This window comes from Sphaeramia orbicularis, chromosome 21 (genome assembly GCF_902148855.1).
Source record: "Sphaeramia orbicularis chromosome 21, fSphaOr1.1, whole genome shotgun sequence".
Lineage (NCBI taxonomy): Eukaryota > Metazoa > Chordata > Actinopteri > Kurtiformes > Apogonidae > Sphaeramia > Sphaeramia orbicularis.
Window position 1 is genome coordinate 56,228,800 of NC_043977.1, and position 15,962 is coordinate 56,244,761.

General features: G+C 39.7%; 1 long non-coding RNA gene across 1 annotated transcript; it reads right to left on the reverse strand.

The window, feature by feature from the left end:
* Window positions 1-274: 274 nt before the first annotated feature.
* Window positions 275-15,754, reverse strand: LOC115411860 (uncharacterized). The gene is made up of 4 exons (XR_003934273.1): window positions 15,606-15,754; window positions 10,101-10,103; window positions 6,611-6,617; window positions 275-287 (listed from the first exon to the last, which is right to left on the reverse strand). It is a non-coding gene; the product is annotated as an uncharacterized LOC115411860 (long non-coding RNA).
* Between the last annotated feature and the right edge of the window lie 208 nt (window positions 15,755-15,962).

Consider the following 15,962-nt stretch of genomic DNA (forward strand, 5'->3'; position numbering starts at 1 on the left):
CCACATCAGGTCCAAACAGACCACACCAGGTCCAAACAGACCACACCAGGTCCAAACAGACCACACCAGGTCCAAACAGACCACATCAGGTCCAAACAGACCACACCAGGTCCAAACAGACCACACCAGGTCCAAACAGACCACACCAGGTCCAAACAGACCACACCAGGTCCACTGGAACACTGTCAAAGCTTCCATTTCTTCTAAAGGGTGGAATCCCTCCAATATGTTCAAACATTTTTCCACAGCATGTGATTCATTCACAGGAATGTCGCATATTTGATTCACTACTTAGCGACACTTGTGAATGTAGCGGCAGAGTGAACACTGGGCCCAGTTCCGGTTCTGGTGTGGGCAACAAATGTCGTACCCCTTCAAATACAAGTTTCCGAGGGTAGAGGAAAGGAAATGAGGTGCACAACAACGAGAGATGAGCAGAGTTGAACTGGTTCCACGTAGTGGAAACGCGGCAATAGAGGAATTAGTAAAGCAACTTTAGTTTCACTTTCACTGCGCCCCCCCCCCCCCCCCCCCCCGGCATCATCTGTTCTTATTATTTGTACAAACTGTATATGTTATATTTTCTGTGCAGAGATGGAAATGTAAAAGACAGTTAATGCAAACACACTCGTTTGTACTCTTTTATTTTCTCACCCAATGAGAATTGATAAGAGAATCAATAAGGAATCGGATCGATAAGCAAAATCGATAATGGAATTAGAATCAGAATCGTTAAATTCTTAGCGATTCCCATCCCTATTTCTGACAGTGGGGTATGAAATTGATAATTATTTAACCTCTTAACATCATCATCGCTGTGTTGCAATTAAGTAATTAATAATATTGTAAGATATTGCTGTTACGTTTTTTTTAATCTGTTTAATATTAAGGAATGTACTAATTATAAGGTATATAAAACTGTCTAAAGTTAAATCTTACATGCACAACACACAAAATATATATCAATAAAAACAGACACTGCTGAAAACTACATCGCCTGCGGCTGGAGATGCAGTTTTTGGCAGGAAGCAGAATTTGGCACCAGATATTGGAGAAGACTGCATTCCCCATCAGAATAAACTTCCAAAGCCAAAGGAGTGAAATGACTTTAACAGCTCACGTTTGGAGCTGTTCTGGTGTGACAAAGTGAACCTGGTGCACTTTGACCTCTTCATGGCTGACTCAGTGTGGCGGCATAGGGGTGGAAGCGATGAAGAATAAAAGGGCCAAATGAGAATATAAACGAATATTTAGTAATTGGCGACTGGAACTAATCAAATTAACCAAATGACACAACTTAATATAACAAAAGGAACGCCAAAACGCCACCCTAGGAATTGCACCTGGAGAATAAAAGGAAATGCAAGGCACGCAGGTAAGTTGGCTCCAAAAACAGGGCATGAGACGTGATTGAAAAATATATAAATTAGTTTATTTTGCCAATAGAAATTCTCTTTTCTTTTAAAAAGACTAATCCATGCACATATTACAAAAGAAAGGCTAAATAAGGCTGGAGACAGGTAGGTGAATGACAGCTAGTGCCAAAGCAAACAAACCAAAAGAAATCACCCAACACGCGTGGACAAAAACCCTCAGTGACATTAACCGCTCCCAGGACACAGCAGACGAAGAAGGGGACACCAGCCACCAGCACCACCACCAGTCTGCAGCAACTAAAGGGAAGAACAAGAGAAACAAGTCAATAAACAAGTCACAATGTGATAAAACCAATCAAATATAAACTAATTACAGAATTCAAAATAAACAAATTGAAACTAAATAACAGATCCAAATGACAATGATTAACAAGAAAACAAATCAAATACAAACGAGTTACATAAGGAATTCAAAATAACAAACTGAATCTAAACAACGGATCCAAATGACAATGATTAAGAATTGCACGGAGTCGTCATTGACATAATTAAAACAGGACACGCTGCACAGTAAAAGGCCTCAGTGCGCTGCTCTGGAGTGCAGCGTGTGCACAGAACTCAGACGGCGGCAGCAGGCCTGACGCACACGCCGGCAGAGCGCAGCCAAGCGGCCGGCAGCTAGCCGCAAGCAGCAGCTAACAATAAGTCAGTGTGGGGGAGACGCATCGGTCGGCCCACGCAGCAGGAACACCATGGAGAACAACACTCACGGGGACAAAACAGCAGTAGCCACGCAACTCACTCCTAATCATAGAGAACGATATTAGTGTTAAACGTACCAGAGGATGTGTCGGTCGCTAGCTATGCTAACACATACCTGATTCAGTTCCATACGGACGAGACACAGAGAGAGGAAGGGGCGGAGGGAGAGAGAGAGAGCGCCGCCCCCCAGCCTTCGATTTCCACCTGCAGCCACAGCAGTATTAGCCGCCAGACAGCACCAACTGTAATGCAGAGAGAGAGCGGACACCTACCAAGCCAGATGCAGATCGTCCAAATATGCCGAAACAGCACCGAAGCAGCGGTCCTGACAAACAATACAAATGCTATGAGCACAGTAAAACAATATGAGCAGTGCGGAGAAGCAGCTGGTAGCCATACCTGCAAGACCAACACGTCGAGCCCGGACGTGACGCACCAGCGGAATGCGGAAAAGGGAGAACCGGTGAGAAGATCGGCCCTTATATATCAGCGCCCCCCTCCTCTCATTGACATTATTAGCAGGACTGGTCACAATCATCTATCCTGCTACATCAGGAACAGGGAGCTGTTTTCAGCAGCTGCTGCACGATGCAGTTTTCAGCACAACACAGGCAGGTCAGGTCTGGAAACGGGAAAACAGGCAGGAGGAAACCCTGGATAGTCACACATGACGCAGAGAGCAGTGTGGTGATGAACAGAAGACACAGAGGTGAGTACACACCCCACCTGATGAACCACAGCTGCGCTCACAGGTGGAGGGAATCAGCTGATGAGGAGGTGTGACTGAGTCCAAGGGCCAGAGAAAAGAGCAGCAGAACAGACAGATGGGACAGGTGACCCCCCCCCCCCCCCCAAGGAAGTGAACAGTGTGATCCAAACCATTATCAAAACATATGAGGAAAGGAAATTAAGAATAATTTCAGCAATCTATGGTGGGTTCAACTCACATGACAAAAACTCAAACAATTATATAAAAGAAAAAACGGGAGAAGAGGACTGGACTCTGAAGGATAAAAAACTGTTGTTAATGCTTTTGGCAGCGAGTAAAAAGACTATGAGTAGAAAATGGTTAAAGCCTGAAGCACCCACAACGGAAGAATGGATGGACATCGTACAGGACATTTACATTCTGGAGAAGTGGACATTTTGTTTTAAGGGTCAAAACGAATCTTTTTTCACTATTTGGTCCAAATGGACAAACGATGTTAAATTTGTAATGGATGTGAAATGAGTACATTGGTGATGTGAATAATTTTATATGTGAAACATTTGGGTTTAGATTAATTTTATTTATTTTATTTATTTATTTCATAGGGACAGTGCATATTAATGAACATCTACAACAACTGCAGCTGTAAGTATGCCAGATTGTAGCAGCAGTGCTAATTTCCTTCTGTAGTCCCTAGGCAGGCGACAAGAAAGACAGCTGACAAAAAAGGCAAAGCATCGTAATGTAATACAATCATAATGCAGTACAATTAGTGTCAACATACACACCTTAAAGTGTCTTATCTTATTGATGAAGTATTGGAGCAAGCCCTCTCCTCCAGCCCACTTTTCTTTCTCTCTTTCTTTCTTTCTTTCTTTCTTTTATTTTATTTCTTCTATATATGACAAAAATCTTGGATAAGGAGCATTTTTCCATTTGATATACAGAAATTGAATTGTACCCATAAGGGAAGTTTGATAACAAGTGCTTTTTCAAATAACCAAAGAATTAAAAAAAAAAAAAAAAAAAAAAGGGAGAAGGAGCTCAGTGTGGAAATTACAGATGATGACTGCTTTAATATGTGGAAGATAAACCAAACTTCCACTAGTTTGCAGATCTGGAGGGAGTTTTCCTGGAAAAATCTGTTGCATTTTTTGTAAGACCTAAGAAGAAAAGTAAGCAGTTAAACAGACAGCAGAAATGTTGGAGGGAATGTGGAGAAGCTGATGTCGATCACACACGCATTTTGGAAATGTGATAAAATAATTGGGTTTTGGGAAATGGTGTGTGGAGTGTTCCAACAAATAATGGGTTGCGATGTTCTGTATTTGTGGAACTTATCTGGTGGAAATGCAGTGGGAAACAACATGTACTTGGTTAAGATAGTTTTAGTGGCTGCAAAAAAGTGATTACAAGAAACTGAGGAAGGACAGAAGCACCAACACAGGACCAGTGGATCACAGTTAAGGCGGCCTTACACTGTGCGAGTTTAGAGACGATTTCTCACTCGTGCAACTATTTCTGGGATGGGGCCGATGTGCCCCTAATCATGTGTCGTGCTTCGTGCAGTGTACATGGGGTAAAGAGAAGCGATTAGCACCTCACCACCACCTCACGACCAGCAATCGTGTGTTCGCAAGGAAAACGGAGCTGTTTGAAATCCTGCTCGCTCCTCGTGAGTGTATTGCACTGTCAAAGCAGTGCCACGAACCGATGGGCCTCAAATTCTCACACTGTGCATGCGCAAACACAGATGCATACAGTAGCGTACAAGCTAACAGTAGCTGGCTGTTGTCCTAGTGCAGTTTAGCTTTTGCAGCTTACCTCTAGTTCCTGCTGTAGGACTGACAGCCCATACTGTCCACGTCTGGACAACCAGTTCCTGCACCAAACGCATCGTTGTCTTTTCTTCTTTTTTGATTCCTCACAGATAACGGCACATATTACCAAAGCAGCTCGTTGGTTTTTGTTTAGCACTACCATTTTGTGACTCACGCCAATGCACAATCATCTATGCACTTTTACGGATTCCTTGGTATTTTAACGTTGTATTTCCGGATACAACACTCAAACGTGTGGTGCGTCCTGTGGTGTATGGTCCTACAGTGTGAGCAGTCAGGTCGCATACTTGCGTCGGTCCGTGCAGTGTGAGAACATGAATCGTGAGCCTGACTGTACGACTGATTCGCACAGTTTGAGATGGAGCTGCGTGCAACGATCGAAATAATCGCACAGTGTATGGACGCCTTTACTCAAACTCAAATGGACAAAAGTGAAATAAATGGACTGTTTACAGAACTACGAATGATGGAAAGACTGGATAATGCGAATGGAATGAAATGTGTGTAATGGACCCAAGGAAAGTTGGTTAGTTTGTGTTTGGTTGTTTTGTTGAATATATGTGTAAGCTAGAAAAGTGCAGACCTCCACCAAGGCAGATCAGCCCCCCATCACCACAAACCACCAAAATGTAACCATTTGTTCCTTGTGCCAGAATCAATATTTCCAGTAAATTGCATCAACCCCCCCCCCCCATCACCACCAAAATTTAATTATTTGTTCCTTGTGCTAAAATCAATATTTCCAGTAAATTTAATCAAAATTGCCCCCCCTCCCCCATCACCACCAAATGTAATCATTTGTTCCTTGTGCCAGAATCAATATTTCCAGAAAATTTCATCAAAATTGCCCCCCCCCCTCCCCCATCACCACCAAAATGTAATCATTTGTTCCTTGTGCCAGAATCAAAATTTCCAGAAAATTTCATCAACCCCCACCCCCCATCACCACCAAAATTTGACCATTTATTTATTTTTTGTACCAGTATCAACATTTCCTGAAAATTTCATCCAAATCCGTCCATAACTTTTTGAGTTGTCTTGCTAACAGACAGACAAACAGACAAACCCTGATGAAAAGTTTCACTTGGCAGAGGTAACAATTTCGATAAAAACTTAAGTGGAAAAAAAAGCATTACAGCAGGGGAAGCATTAAAAAGTATAGGCATTTAAAAAAACAACAACAACAACAACAAATAAACAGATAAAACAGATAAAAACTTTACACTTAGCAGAAACAGTGCAGATCTGAACTTCTGAATCTAAACTCTGTTCAAATGCAGCTGAGAACAGGTGGGTCTGGAACCTGGGTTTAAATAAACGGAGTGTTTCAGCTGATCGAAGGTTTTCTGGGCGGTTCTTCCAGACATGTGGAGCATAGAAGCTGAACGCAGCTTCTCCATGTCTGGTTCTGACTCTGGGAACTGACAACAGACCGGATCTAGTTGACCTGAAGGGTCTGGGGGGTTCATACTGGGTCAGGAGGTCACTGGTGCATTATGGTCCTAAACCAGGGGTGTCCAAACTTTTTTTAAAGAGGGCCAGATCTGATAATGTGGAGATTGCCAGTGGCCGGTGGTCCCTTCGGATGTTTTTTAAACAGTAAAAATTACATATAAAAGTGCTGTTCTACAACAATTTAATTTTCATTGTCACAATATAATTTTTAAAATGGCACTGTAACCAAATCTAGGCCACTCAGGTGTGAACAAATAAAAAAAAAAACAAAAACAAAACAATTCTGCCTTCCTTTCACATCTGGAGTCAGACAACATAGAACAAACTATGTGGAGTATCTTAAACTTCCAAGTTGATACAAATCTTAACCCCACATTCATTTTAAACATGACTTATATGAGTACTCAGTACTCATATATTACTCAGTAATGCAAAGTCTGTTAACATTTCAGATGAAAACATATGACTCTTACTCTTGTCTTTCACAAAATCATTCAGAAAGTAATATTTGTGTCACATCTACAAGTACACAACACCAGCAGTTAGAGGCAACTAACCTGGCAACTTGGTAGCCTTCCCTGGTGGTGAATTCATTGAACTCCCAGGTTCACATGAAGAGTCACTGTTGAGTTTAAAGCAGCTGGAATTTGCTTCACTTTTTCGGAGCGCTCACTCCCTGCTAGCTTGTCGTATGCGTTAGCATGTTTTGTCTGCTAGTGTCTCTTTACATTGAATTCCTTGAACAAGACAACAGTCTGTTGACAAATTAGGCAAACACAATCGCCTCGATTTTCAGTGAAAAAAATTTTTAATTCCCATCTCTCCTGGAAGCGGCGGCCCTCACTGTCAACTTTGTTTTTCTATTTACAGGCGCCATGGTTAGAAATTAGCGAGAAGGGTTCACGGCAAAGTCACAGAGCCAGATAGAGTTAGAGTGGTGCTGCCACCATGAGGTGAAAGGAGGAACTGCATTTGGAACCTTTTATGATTCATGTACTCTGTTCAACAGTCCAAGCGGGCCATAAATAATACATTCTAAAACCCAAGCTGTGGGCCGTAGAAAATCTGACCGCGGGCCGTGATTGGCCCCCGGGCCGGACTTTGGACATGCCTGTCCTAAACCATTCAGAGCTTTATAGACCAGCAACAGAACTTTAAAGCAGTGGTCCCCAACCTTTTTTGTACTACGGACCGGTTTCATGCATGAAAATTTTTCCGTGGACTGGGTAGAGGTGTGGGGGTTCCAATAATAAAACCCTCTGTCAGTTCAGAGCATGTGATCTGGAACACTTCCACTGTAGATCATGCAATTCCACTGATTCTACAGTAGAATATCAACTCACCCTAATGCAGAACCAGTGGAACCCTGGACTGGTTTACCTGGAAGTAGACGGTCCCATCTGGGGCTGATGGGGACACACAGTCCAGGTGTGTTCTGCAGATCCAGTCTACTAGTTGGTAATTCATCATCGCAGAAAACCCAGACACACACAGATATGAGGTTGGAAACAGAAGGACTTTCAGGGCTTTTGTGGCGATATCCACATATTCTGCTGTGACTTGAAACCAGAATGCACACAGGTTTGCAGTTGTCTCCAACATGGACGGATGTGTCGGAGCAGTTTGGAGGCGCTTGTGCGTCACCTGTTGGATGAACCTGGAACTGAGGCAGGAATCCTCGTATTTCCTTCTAAATGCATCTTTCTGTTCACAGGCAGTCTGTGACCCTTCTGCAGACCCATCGTTTCCTCGTTTCTTCCTGAAAAAGTTCTCCAGTGAATTTAGTTTTGGGCTCATTTCTTTAGCTTGTGTTTCTACTGGTTCATGAAACCAGAGTCAAGAGCGGCTGGGAGGCGAGGGCGGAAACAGCTGCTTTTCAAAATAAAATCTCTGCAAGACTAATGGAAAAAATTGCTTTAATATTAACCAGAATTTTTTTTTCTTTGTGGCCTGGTACCAAATGATCCACGGACTGGTACCAGTTTCAGGGACCAGGGGTTGGGGACCACTGCTTTAAAGTCTGTCCTCAGACGGACAGGCAGCCAGTGTACGGACCTCAGAGTTGGACTAATGTGGTCCAGTGTACGGACCTCAGAGTTGGACTAATGTGGTCCAGTGTACGGACCTCAGAGTTGGACTAATGTGGTCCAGTGTACGGACCTCAGAGTTGGACTAATGTGGTCCAGTGTACGGACCTCAGAGTTGGACTAATGTGGTCCGCTTTTCTGGTCTTAGTGAGGACTTTAGCACAGGGCTGTCAAACTCATTTTAGTTCAGTTCCACATTCAGCTAAATCTGATCTGCAGTGGGCCGGACCAGTAAAATAAGAACATAATTATATATAAATAATGCAACTTCAAACTTTTCTCTATATTTTATTGTGAAAAAAGAAAAAACTATGAAAATGTTTACAGCTACAAACTATCCTTTCAAACAATGTGAATAACATGAACAAACTGAAAAAAAATCAGTGTAATTTTAACAATATTCTGCTTCAGTTTATCATTCACACATGTACATTATAATTAACAGATCACAGTGGATCTACAAACACCCAAAACATTTAATAACAGACAGAATATTGTTAAAATTGTGCTTACTTCTCTTAAGACATTTCAAGTTATTGACATTTTTTGTAAAATTATACTTTCTTTTAGTGTAAATACATGAAAACATGAATGTGAGTATTTCTAGATTATTCTGATAGTATTTGACTGGTCTGACCCACTGGAGATTGAATTGGTCTGAATGTGGAACCTGAACTAAAAGGATTAATATTTTAGTGTAAATTTTGCATTTCACAAATTCATCCTAGGGGCCGGACTGGACCCTTTAGCGGACCGGATTTGGGCCCCGGGCCGCATGTTTGACTCCTGTGGTCTAGCAGCAGAGTTCTGAATGAGCTGAATGAGCCACACTGACATTTGTACAAATTCTGCTCATAATACTGACTGTTTTGCCGTGAACCTTTCCAGTACTGCTCTGTTTCCCTGTCAGACTGAATGGTGCTTCACTTTTATGAGTAGGTGTATAGTTTGAAGAAGGGCAGTAATGCAGATTATGGAAATGATAAACTAAAACTCTTTACAATTCCTTCAGCTTGAATGATACTGTCACTGAACAGCCCAATGCAACAGCCGCTCACAGTCAGCTCAGACCTTCAGTGTCCAGAATACTTCATGTACAGATATTATTGTGAAACATCGATTCATTTGAAGGTTTTCCTCAGCCAACAGTATTGTTCAGCTCAGGTCATTTACTGAATGGTAAATGGATTTACATTTACAAATGTTGATGGCAAGATTATTATCTTTAATGAAAACTAACGAAATGAAAATTAGAATTGAAAAAACATTTTTGTTAACTGAAATAAATAAAAACTATAATTAAAAGAAAAAAACGATAACTACCTGAAACTGTATTGTGTGTTTATAAAATTAACTAAAACGTCTAAAAATTATGGATAAAAATTCCCTTTGTTTGCGTCTTTGTCAATGTCGGATTGATATGAAATCGATTTATTTCGCTCTAGCAATTTTAGCAAGCGGCACCAAATGACATTTGATGGTCCGTCACTTGTGTTCACTTGTGGTTTCCAGTCGTCTTCTGGTCCCCACTCTACCTGGAAACATGGAGACTAAAGTTGGGAGAAAGCAGCAGAGTCCCATCTGGGATTTATTTGAATACGACGACAGAGAAGAAGAGAAAAGAGACGACTAAACTAAAATTAATACTAAAACTAAGCATTTAGAAAAAAATGAAAACTAGTAAAAACTATCAAACCTGCTCTAAAAACAAATTAAAACGAACTGAATTAGAGACAAAAAAAAAGTCAAAACTAAATAAAACTAAACTATAATGAAAAATCCAAAACTATTAGAACCTTGGTTAATGGCAGAAAATATTTTGGTTTTGTTGTCTTGGCTGAAGATAACATCTCCCCCCACCCCACCCTACATCCTGGATCTTTTGGTTTTTAGGGGAGGAAATAAATAAACATAAACAACACATATTTTATATAACTCTTAGGTGCCATTATTTATTCATCCTACTGACAATTATTAAATTAACATTCTTCTATAAATGACATTTTAATTTGTGTGAGTAATTTTGATGAATTAGCAAGTCCACGGCACGAGGACCTCAGCCTCAAAATGAACCAATGTGTATCTTTTTTTTTGTTGTAACTTATATTTTATTAGTTTTAAAAGAACAACAACAAAAAGAAAACACAACAACATGAATATGTCTGGGTAGCACAGTCTTACCAATTATTTTGCTTCTATAATGTCCATTTTTTTCCACTTTTTGTTCATTTGTGGTTCTTGTAGTCTCAATCTGTGTGTTAGTTTTTCCATTAGAAATATGTCCTCCATCATATTTATCCACTGATCCTTTGATGGTACGTTCATCTTCCCTCAATTCCTTGTTCTACTTTTTTTTTTGCCGCTATCAACATTACTTTTACCAAATATTTATCATATTCACATATAGTGCCATCACCAAAGTTGCACAAATAAAGAATTTCAGGTTTCTTTGGAACTGTGTATCCTAATACTTGACATAGGACATTGTAGATAATTTCCCAATATTCCGAAAGTTTTGAACATTTTCAAAAAAACATGAGAATGGTCAACATCCATCTCCCTGCATTCTCTCCAACATTCCTGACGCCTCTGGAACTGTTTACTTTTAAACGTGGGTGGAATAAAAAATCTTATAAGGTTTTTCCAGGCAAATTCCCTCCATGTCTGAGAGCTAGTAGTTGTATGATGGAATTTCCACATGTTTAGCCAATCTATATCATCAATTTCTATGTCAAATTCTCTTTCCCATTTCACTTTGACATAGTGAGTTGTTTGCTTGTCGAGATTTATTAAGGCTTTATATAATGCTGAGATGATCCTAATATTACTATCTTTATATGCTTTAGTCATGATTTGAACCCCATCGCTCTCCTCCATGGAGGCTCCCACCTGTATTTGTATTTGACCCCCTCCCCCACCTGTCCTGGATGGACGTCCTCGGCCTCACCACTGTGGATGGGCCTCCTCGTTCCTGCCTGTCTCATCCAGCGGGATGGACCCCCCATGTGTCCACCCTACTGCATCCTTGCAGACTAGAACTCCATCTGCAAATGGACGTCCATCAGTCCTGGTGCATCTATAGCCTGTCCGTCCATGGGAGTGGATCTCTCCTTCACTGTGGTTCTCCCCGAGGTTTCTCCCTTTTTCCACTGGGTTTGAGTTTTTCCTTGCCGAGAAGGAAGGTCTAAGGACGGGGGATGCCCTGGACACTACTCATTTTCTTGCTGTTTATTTGACTGTTGTTTACTCCAACTGACTCTGTAAAGCCCTTTCAGATAACCTTGTTGTGATATTGGGCTATACAAATAAAACTGAATTGAATTGAATTATTTCCCCTGTAGAATAGTCTCGCATTTGAAGATAACGGAAAAAATCATGTTTCTCAAATTGATATTTTTGTGCCAAAGTTTGGAAACTCTCCAGCCTCCCATTATTTTCCAGAACACACCAAGCTGTAGCTCCCTTAGTTACCAAATATTTATAGTTTTGGTCAATTTTGGATGGTATAAATTTACTATCATATGCTATCCATTTTAGTTTTGTTGCATGTCTTTGGACTTTATGTGTACACAGCATTCCAAACCAAATATTAAATGTATGTTTAGTTATTAAGTCTAAATTAATTTTATTTTTTTCATAAGCATCTTTATCTCCAGTGTTCCAATTCAATATGTTTCCACTTACCACGGTAACATGGATTACACCAACAATATATATATTTTGAACCAATGTGTGTCTTAAAGTTGTAGTACCAGTGGTGGCCACTAGAAGCTGCTTCTAAAAGCCATGCATAAGCTATCCCATAACTTTACAGTGAAAGTCCCTAAAAATACTAAGTTAGTCATTTTTATTCCAAGACTCTTTCTACTTTCAATCAATTTATTTGATTTTACAGAGTGAACTTATTTCTCCAGTAATAATATTTTAGGTCAGTGTTTTTCAACCTTGGGGTCGGGATCCTACATGGGGTCGCCTGGAATTTCTAGTAATTGATTGAGAAAACCGGAGAAAACGCCTACATAAAGATATGCTTTTAGGTCAAATATTTGAGTATAGTTTTAATTTATTACAATTTTAATTTTCTGTGCCTAATATTTGGAACCAATATTCACTTTTAAAGTCTCTGAAAAGGTTCATTAAGCATCTGTGTTATTTATGCAATAAATCATATACATTTTTCAAATCGGATTTTATATTTTTTGTGTGTTTTCTGTCCTTTTGTGTTGATATAGTAGGTTAAAGTGAAAAAATAATAGATGGGATAGATGAAGTTGTGCTGAAAAAGAAGATACTAAACATGGGTATAGGAAACATTTGTTTATATAGTATATAAAGGCAAAATCAAAAGAACTCAAAAACAGGTAGAATAGGCTCAGACCACTAACGGTTTCAGATGCTGCAGCTCTTTCATAATTCACAGTTTGAGTTCCTGTTTGTTCAGTTTTAATTGTCAGCCTTGTAAATACAAGCTGGACTGACTGTACATATCCTGACCAAGGAAAATTACATTTATTTCAGCAAAAAAATGTCTCTGTTTTGAAAGTCTGGGGTCGTCAGAAAAATGTGTGATGCTAAAATGGGGTCATGAGCTAAAAAAGGTTGGGAACCACTGTTTTAGGGCCAATAGAAAACTGACGTCTGTCATGTTGTGTGATGACTTACAATTTGCTGCCTTGACAGAGTGGCCTTTACAGCTTTCAATCGCCCTATTTTTATTTCATTAAAACAAAACTGATCTGAAAAATGGGAAGCTGTCACCTTCAAGAAACACCAACAAAAGAAGAAATATCATCTGGAAAACTGTCACATGCTTGGGAGTTTTTCCCCATTATCCAAGATGGGCTCATATGTAAATATGAGTTTCACTACACTCAGCCACCAGGAGGTAATGTTTTGCCGTCACTTTTATGGAGCTATACCAGATGCACAGTTTACCGGAGGACACTGAGGAATGTTTAGACTGACATAATGGCCACGATCATAAATTCAAGTCCTAACTCACATCCAGGCCAAAGCAAAAATGAACAAGGAAAAACCCATTTAAATTAAAATGGAGGAAAATGAAGTCATGCTCTGTCTGGCCTGTTTTGGCTGAATTCGAAGCTCAGTTTACATGTAAATTTTAATCCAAATGTTGTGAAATGTGGAAGTCAAATAATCCCTGCTTGTGCATAAAAAGAATACCAAGCATGAAGGCTAATACAGAATCTAATTAAAGAGGATTTATGTATTTTGGTTCAGTCATTCTATCCACACTTGAACATGATGATTGTAAGCACCGCTGATAGGCATTGGGGTCCTACATGGACGACGCGTCCTTTCTCATGAATGAAGAAGCAGCTGAGCAGTTGAGAACGGATACTACCTGTAGCTATGGAAACTGTGAGATGCACTGCACAGCATTAATTTCTGCCATTATTACTATGCCATTGTGTTTTTCCTATTACTGTGGTTAGGAGGAAGTCAGACACAGGAGACAGTCCAGTTCATTTCTGCTGTTTTCTAGTCTTCATATACAGCAGTGCAGCACATTTTACCTCATTTTAGGATTCCATCCAGAAATTGGGCTTAAAAATCTATGATTTTGAAATGAAAATATCTTTTGTATCTCAAGTAAAAACTAATATAATATTATATATTAATAAGAACAATAGTGAACATTTTAAATAAAGTAAAGGGATATTAACCTCCTAAGACCCAGGAAATGTCAGCAAAGTACAATATAGTGGAAACATCATGATGCAACAGTTTTTTTCAGATGCAGTTTTTAAATTATTTCTGGAAAGTCCTTTGTGATGGACATTTTCTTTTTTTTTTTATTTTTGTATAATGTTGTGAAACTCTTGTCCACAAATGTGAACAGAAAACCCATAACTGGGTCTGAGGAGGTTAAAATAAATAAATAAGACAAAACAATTAAAATTAAGCTAATGTGGACAGAATTTATTTTAATGAAGGAATATATTCATGTTAGTGTGGACATGGCATGACAGCTGCGTATTTGTGAATAAACATTTACTGAATGCTGCATTTTTATTCATTAATCTGAATGTATCATTTAAAATGTTGGATTATTTTTCCATAAAGTTTATTTACAGATGACTCTAAACTGGTTTTCTTGATCAAAGGTGCACAGCGTAAAAATGTAAGACCCTTTTAAAACAGTAAAACACCAAATACAAGAACTAAAATCAATACATTGTCATATATCCAAATAGATACCCCAGCACACACACATCTGCACATACATCCATTCCCCTGGTTAACTCTTCTGCACCTGGTCATCCCTCACCAATTACTCATTAATGAGCTTAATTGATATTGGAATGAGTGAGTGCTTGAGACGATTGTTTTTGCGTCGTGGCACTCTGTACTTCCTCCTTAAGTTCAATAAAACATACTCTGTTAATGGTACATGAGTTGTGTCTGCCCTGGTGTTACTGGTCTGTCTGATGGCCAGAGACTGGAGCAGAAACACCTATTATTTTACTCGCTGTCTTGAACAGATTATAGATTTCAGACCTGGTTTTCACACTCAGATTCCAAAACCAGCAAGTTATGCCGTATCTAATGAAGGATTCAGTGATGCTTCATAAAATATCAACATAATATTTTTACAAACACCAAACAGTCTAAGTCAGATATGGAAGTGTCGATGCACTGTGGCACAAACACCTGTGTGTCTGCTGACGCTGCTGTCAGTTTGTACTCCAACATATTTAAAGGAGGAAACCTGACAAGTGGTGTTATCATGGATCTCTGTAGGACTCAGGTCATCAAATGCTCTGGGGCCAAGCAGCATTTCCACCAGTTTCCTGGTGTTAATGTGCAGTTTGAGTGTTCCACTAGTCTACAGACCGATCCACTGCAACTGTATGTGGGGAGTTTGGGAGCAAACTGAGGATCACTGCATCATCTGAAAACTTGAGTGCATATTGATTTTGCTGAGAGCTAACACAATCAATAGTGTACACGGTGAACAAAAAAAGAGGACCTCACACACTCCTGAGGGGTCCCTGTACTGCCCATTACGGCACTGGAGAGGACAACATTCAGTTCACCCTTTGCAGTTGGTTTATGAGGAAGGAAAGGTACCGCCTGATTAAAAAAGGGTTCACACCTAATTGTGCTAGTTTTTTTAAACAGGGTATACAGCTAAACTGTGTTCAATGCAGAGCTAAAATCAATGAAAAACAGTTTAGCATAAGCCCCAGGACTGTTTCAAAGCCAAGTCCACTAATGCTGTAGTAGCATCAAGACAGCTTAGATCTGTTTTGCATAAGCAAACTGAAAAGGATCATGGGATGGCTCCACCTCCCTGTGGAACAGTACCTAACACTAAGCTAAGTCTGTCAGATAAATGTAGCTCCGTTACTTAAGGCTAAACTGTACGATCTGACATTTTTACACTTGTCTTTTGTAATCTTAAAATGCTTCTAATAAGCATGTGGCAAACTAAAATGTCAAAGAAATTAACCAGGTTTTGAAACTCAAAAATTCTCATATTTCTGATAAAAGTCTGACCATTCAGATTGGCTGAACTTCCTGTCTGTAAGGAAGTAAATTTTATTTATAGAGCACTTTTCACAGACAGTCACGAAGTGCTTTACTGTGCAAAGCACAAATAAAATACAATTAAAATACCATTAAAACAATAAAATACATTTAAAATATGATAAATACATAAAGTGTAATCAGTTTGTAGCAACCCTGCGTCAGTTGGGAAATTCAA